This window comes from Carlito syrichta, unplaced genomic scaffold, assembly GCF_000164805.1.
Source record: "Carlito syrichta isolate Samal-C Ts95f unplaced genomic scaffold, Tarsius_syrichta-2.0.1 Scaffold312962, whole genome shotgun sequence".
Classification (NCBI taxonomy): domain Eukaryota; kingdom Metazoa; phylum Chordata; class Mammalia; order Primates; family Tarsiidae; genus Carlito; species Carlito syrichta.
In genome coordinates, this window is record NW_007257058.1 from 310976 (window position 1) to 318190 (window position 7215).

Sequence of the window (7215 nt, forward strand, 5' to 3'; positions counted from 1 at the left end):
ATGTACCATGGAAGACCAGCCGGCACCATTCAGGCTGAAAGACCATCTGCCAACCCTAGCGAGAGGAGACCTTCCAGAAACAAAACTGAGCCCTCGGAAACAGGTCAGTCTCGTTCATCTCTGCATCTTGCATAAGAGTTGGATGAATTTGTGAAACTGCTGTGTACTAAATTCTACTCAAAATATTTCACTGAATGATAACATTAGATAGCTTTGTCAATAAAAGTTGCCCCGACCCCAACAAAATAAAACACACCCGCCTGGCCTAAAGCAACTTGACCAGACTGGTCATTTTCATAGTGGTTGACTGAAAAGAATCTTTAATTCCTAGATATAGAAGAGGAATTTGCTCTGTAGTATCAGTACTTAGGAGAAGGAAGAGCATGATTACAACACAAACAAATGCTGAGACCCACCTTGGACGGCTGGGTGACTGAGAGTTTCCTAGTCAGCTGCTGTGTCTTCTGTGAACACAAAGTTAGCTCTGGCAAGCCTCAGGAAAATGAAAGGAGATAACGGATATATCTGCCCCAAGATTTCCAGTACCTAGAGCATGTTGGGTTCATAAAATAGGTCTTAATTTCAAATTCAAGTAGCAATCACTTGATGGTTATGTTCAGATGTTAGCAGGGTGACAAGGAGCACTGGCCATCACCAGACGGACCACCTCTAGGTCAAAGAAGTGGCATGACAAAGAAGAAAGAGCATTACAGACCAAGCAGTCCTACAGACCCCATCACAGCCAGTTGTTAATTGACTATAGCTGCCACAACTCTGGATAACTGAAGCAAGAATTTGTCAGTCCTTCAAACGTGTTTTGGATCTCAGCTTGTGGTTTAAATTTCAGGAAGGGAACATCTCATGGCCCGTCCTGGGTCTCCTGACAACAAGAGGGTAGGGAATCCTAACAAACAAGCAAACCACCAAGATCCAATGGAACAGAAGAGACAGACCACCCCCAAAGACCATCAGAAGGTGGAACAGACGACAGGAAGCCCACAAACAACAAAGTCCACTGCAGGATCCCTTCCAGCTACGTCCTCCCTTGACAAGTGTGACCTTTTGGCAAGTCGCCTGACCTCCTCCTGGGCCTTTGGACTGTTTGCCCCACAAATGAGGATATTAATAACTGTAAGGATAATGCCAGTTCTCACTCTGCCCTTGCATGGAGGGTATTTCTAATGCCCCACCCACCCCCAGCACTAGAAATTTGGGGAAATAGGGCTTAGAGGCAGCTGACCAAGGCTTCTCTTTTACTTGGTCAAAGCTACTGAACTGGGCATGAGAGAGCATCTGAAAGCCACGTACAAGGTGTGGTCACTGCCAGGCCAAGACGACTACAGACAGAAGTGTGTCCTGGAGACAGGAGAGCTCCGGGTCATGCCAAGCTCAACTTTATCCTTCCCTCGAGGTGCACACAACCAGGACTCCAGGGACAGGGAAGTTTCCAGAATGAAGGAGGTATGTGTGGGTGCTCCTATGTGTGCCCACCAAAACACATCCCCGCACACACATATGTAGTTTTGAAACTGGCTTATCTGTGATGACACCAAGCACCCTGCAAAAGGGGCTGAAGGTCCCACCTCAGGAAGTGCAGAATGACGCTGAGCTAACTCCTGAAGCTCATGATTCCACTGGTTTGTAACTAGAGCCTGTTAGGCCTTTCTGGAGAAAGGCCAGATAGAGAATCAAAGTCAGGAGAAATAAAGCAAGAAGGGACTTGGACTGCCCTTTTATTTCCCTTGCCTTCATGCACTTATATTGCCAAAATCAATCTCATCTTTGTAGCTGAACTCCTTGCTAGAGTACCTTAAGTTGGAACCTTTACTTTAAACTCAGATTGCTGTTTGTTTGGGTTTTGTTTTGTTTTGTTTTTGAGACAGAACCTCTGTCTGTCAACCAGACTGGAGTGCAGTGGCACCACCATAGCTCACTGCAGCCTTGAACTCCTGGGCTCAAGGGATCTTCCCACCTCGACTACTCAAGTGCTAGGATTACAGGCATGAGCCACCATACCCAGCCCCTAAACTCAAATTCTTAAAAAAAAAATTTTTTTTAACTAAAAATGAGATATTTATGAACATTATTAAGAAAAGAAGATAACACATTGAACGAGGTCCTGGACACAATAAGTGGAACCTAACTAGGATCTGATTAGCTGGATTATATCCAAGGCAACACAGATTTAAAGGGAGGAGCCAAAAAAGAAGTTTGGAAAAAGCAGGGAGGTAGTAAAAATGAAGCTGTCCCGCTCTGCACAACCCAGGAAAGACATACCCACGGGGGCAGATTTCCTGCAGGCTCTAGTGTCAGGGGTACATCAGGGATCCCCCCCAGGTGCTCCCAGCCAGTAAGAAGCATCCATTCTGCTTCCGAGGCGCATGTTCCACACTCACCAAGCATCCTTCTGATTTCACGTGTAGCTTCCTGGGCTGTTATGCGAGCACCAATATGGAGGAGTCCCAGCTAGAGACTGCAAGTGTCAGAAATGGGAATAACCCCATGGCTGTTCACCTCAGCTGATACTTTATGGTTCTTCACAGCTTCTTCATCCATCCTCTCATCTGAGCCTCACAACAGGTGAGGCACATGGATATCGTCCCATGACTATTTCAGTGGGATGCATCACCTGAGGGCACTTTGGGCAGGTGAATTAGACACATAAGCTCCCACTTCCGTTCTCCTGGGTTCTGAAGATGAGGGTTCAGTGCCTTGCCCAAGGGCTCAGAACCAGCAAGGCAGAGCCAAGACAAGCACAGAGTCTTCTGCCCCTTGTCCCGACCCAAGTGCCCTCCCCACAACACATAGGTTCCTGTAAGTAAACAGACTAGAGTTCTTGTTTGCAAATCAATCGCTAGAGTGTTTGAGTGCCCTCAGTTTCCCAGAGCATCCTCACCTCCAGAAAAATGGATCAAGTGGAGTTTTTGCCTGTGAATCCATGACTGCCAGTTGGGGGCAGCAGCCAGGCCAGCCAGCTTCTTCTGCCACCCTGCCCTCCACAGCCCAACCTCCTTTTCTCTGGCCCATACTCTCATGCAAACCAGGAGTGGGTGTCTAACAGGCTCACGCCATGTCAGCCCAATTACAACAGCCCGAGGTACTTGGTTCACAGGGAGTCATGTCAGCTTCTCTCCATTTCTCTAATTCTGTATTCCCTCCACACTCCCCCTTCTAGTCAAAATGAGGACAGACACATGTGGAGGCAGCCAATGTGAATCCTAAACAATCAATCAATAATTAAAGTTCATGTATTCTGACTTATAAATCATCATTTATAACTGTGCCCTTAAAGGGGTACTTCAGGGGTGGAATCCAAGATGGCCACTGTGCAGCAGCAGACCAGCACCTCTCTTGCTGAGCAAGGCAGAGAGTAGGGACCCAGCCACTGATAGACAGAAACACCCAAACACTTTTGGATGGGGGAAGCACCCTGCACTTAGCAAATGTCTCTTTGGCAACTTAAAGACCAGAAAGCAATGGCAGCTGTGGGAATCCAGGTGCCTCATCACCGGGCTTGCATAGGAACTGAAGTCCTGACTGGTGAATGAGACTGGGTGAGGAATCCCAAGATGCTCTGAGTCTGTTCACCCCCTCCGAGCCATGCGCAAGTCGTCATTCCCATACAAGAGGAGTCCTGGTCAGGGCATAGTGGTGGGCAACCAAAGTCCAAGTGGAGCCAGGGAACAAAACCTGTACTCGGTCAGCTTCCAGGCAGAAAAAGCCCACCTGCAGAATAAACCTGGTTGCAGCCCACCACCAGCAGCTGGTGGCTATCCTCCCAGGCCAGGAACAGAGGGTCATTGACTAGCTTTAGAGCAACAAAATAGAAGAAGAATTATAGAGAAGGAAGAGATGCCTGTCACAAATGAGGAAAAATCAACAAAAAAATAGGCAACGCTCAGAGTCCTAAAGAGACAGTGACCAAAAAAGCAGCTATCAGAGCACAAACAATGGAAATGCCCCAGAATGACCTGCTCCAGATGGCAGTCAAAGACATCGGAGATTGGATGGCTAAAAGGAACAGAAAGAACAAAGAGAAACTAGAAGCAAAACTCACCAAAGTTGTACAGGAAGTAAAAGGACTGGCCAAGTTCAGAAAAGCCCACTCTAAAATAATGGAAATAAAGAACTTCATCCTGGAAATTAAAAACAAAATCACAGTAGGGTCAACCAGGCAAAAGAAAGAATCTCAGAGCCTGAAGATCAAAATATGGAATTAACCTAGTCTGTCAGAAACATTGAAAAGAATCTCAGAAACAAGAAGCAAAGCCTCTGAGAGATGTGGACTATGTCCAAAACCCAAATCTATGCCTGAGTGGTATCCCTGAAGCAGAAAGGGAAACTGAGAACACCATGGAACAAGCATCTCATGAGGTCATTCAATAAAACTTCCCACATCTCACTAGAGGTGACCATCCAAGCACAAGAGAGATTCACAGATCCCCCCCAAGGTATCACAAGAGAAGACCATCACCCGAGACACAATAGTAATCCCACCTTCAAAAAGTAAGCATGAAAGAAAAAATCCTAAAGGTGGCAAGGGAGAAAATTCAGACTACCTACTGGAGAAAACCCATCTGAATCGCTCCAGACTTACCTGCAGAAACACTACAAGTCAGAAGGACTGGAGTCCAATTTTTAATGTTCTTAAAGATAAACAATTTCAGCCAAGACCCTCCAAGACTCTCCTACCCCACCAAACTAAGCTTCAACAGTGACGGTGAATTAAAACTGTTCCCAGACATCCAGTCCCTAAAAGTATATGCCACCTCCAGACCAGTACTTCAGGAAATGCCTAATAAGATGTTGAACAAGGAGGGTGGGTGGGAAGAACAGTCACACCCGTCACAAAAGTACAGGCAAGCACAGAGTTAACAGAGCAAAGAGAGTATTCAAAAAAAATAGAAAACACATAAATATATAAACACAAAAGTAAAAAGGAAACAAAGCAACCTAAGAGCCCTATGACAGGGATAAACTCTCAAATTTCAATAATCAATTTGAATGTGAATGGACTAAATGAGCCACAAGAAACACAGAGTGGCAAACTGGATAAAGAAGCATGATCCAACAGTTTGCTGCCTCTAGGAAACTTGTCTCACTGCAAAGAAGATTCACAGTCTCAAAGTCGGGGGCTGGAAAATGGTTGTTCAGGCAAATGAATAGTGGAAGAGAACAGGTATAGCTATTCTAATAACAGATTTAGATACCCCACTAACAGATTTAGGCAAAAACCACCAAGGAGATCTGGAACCTTAACTTGACACTCGATCAAATGGATTTAATAGACATCTACAGAATACTCCATCCAACATCTACAGAGTATGCATTCTACTCATCAGCATATGGAATGTACTCTAAAATTGATCACATATTTAGACATAAATCTAGTGTGAACAAATTTCAAAAGATTGAAATAATACTATGCATCTTCTCAGATCACAGTGGAATAAAAATAAATATCACCACCAAAAGATCCCCTAAAATACACAAAGACATGGATACTAAACAACATGCTGCTGAATGACTTCTGTGTCAAAATGGAAATCAAGACAGAAATAAAAAGATTCCTGGAAACAAACAAAAAGATACATCTCATCAGAATCTCTGGGATGCACACAGCCCACCCACAGCGGCCAGGAGCCTGACTGGCCACCGCTCTCAGGATTTTCACCTCCTATAACTCTACCAGAGAAGTTTTTTCTTTCCCAGTTGATGCTGGAACCCCAAAGTAACTCTTCCAAAAAACACCTCGCCAGATTGCGTTGATGGATATTGGGAACATGGGCCAATCTGTGGACATTAGTGGGCTTCAGTTAGCCTTAGCTGAATGCCAGTCTGAATTGCCAATACAAAATAAGACTAGCTTCACTAGTATTCACAGTGACCCAAACCCACATTCTTCTAATTTTGGATTTGACAACTCAGTTGCCTCTCAGATCACAGAAGCTTTAGTTAGTAGACCAAAACTACCTATTGAAAGTCATTTTCAGCCAGAGTTTATTCATCCAACATCTCCACTCTACATCTGTGAAGATGAAGTGGCTTGGCTAAATCCCACTGAGCCTGACCACACGATTCAGGGATAAATCAATGTGTACTAAGAACAGCACTGGTCACAGCTGCGGTGGTTGTGAGTGCACTCCAGCCTGGGCAACCAAAAAAAAAGAACAGCACTGGCATGGAGATCAAGCAAATAATGACAAAGGCCTTCAAAAACCCCTTATCTTCTCCCCAACAAATACAGCTCCTTGGTGAGTAGGAAAAAGACCCCAAACTTGTCTGTCATATTGGCCTCACTCCAGTCAAACTTCCTGATCTTGTGGAAAACAACTCTCTAGTTGCCGTAGAAATGTTGCTAAAATTAATGTAGTCAAGCCAGATCAGAGTATTTCTCCAACCTGGTCAACATGGACATGTCCTTACATTCAATGGAAGTTGTAAATAGACTGACTACAGCTACTGATGTACCGTCTAAATTTATTCATCTTTATATATCAAATTGCAGCTTCATTTGTGAACAAATTAAGGATAAATATATGCAGAATTGTTTGGTGTGTCTTATATGTGTTTTTCTCCAATCCTTGATCCGTAACAAAATTATTAATGTACAGGATTTATTTATTGAAGTGCAGGCATTCTGTATTGAATTCAGTAAGATATGAGAAGCTGCTGGTCTTTTCTGGTTGTTGAAGACATTGCATACTGGGGAAACACCTTCTGAGACCAAAATGTCCAAGTAACACTTCATCAGCACCACCCTGTTCACGCACTGTTCAGTTGTACAATGTTTTCATTTTAAAACTCTTAAAGCCCTGAGTGGATTACTTGGTTTAATATATATAAACAATTCTTTATCTACTTAAAGTCAAGTTTTGCTCTCCTAGATGACTTTTTCCTCGAGATTAATTTTTGGAAAGAACTTGGGAAAATGTGTCTTTTGGGTGTCTTGCTGAATGACTATCACAGGAAGAAAGGTATCCCCCCAAAAATTATTGCAAAAAGTAGATGAGTCTTTTTTAAGTGCTAATGAGCAAAAATACCCATTTCTACTTAAAAGAGAAGCTACAGGCTTAAGCCAGGAATTCAGTTTTCCTAAGGTCTCAATGTCAAAAGTATTTAATGAGAGTAAATAGAATTTGTGATCCTGTCCTTGAGATGAAAGTAGTTGTGTGTTTTTGAATTATCAAGTGACAAACAGAAGTTTGGCTCTTG

General features: G+C 43.8%; 1 pseudogene; it reads left to right on the plus strand.

The window, feature by feature from the left end:
• Positions 1–6743, plus strand: LOC103272627 (annotated as a pseudogene).
• The last annotated feature ends 472 nt before the right edge of the window (positions 6744–7215 follow it).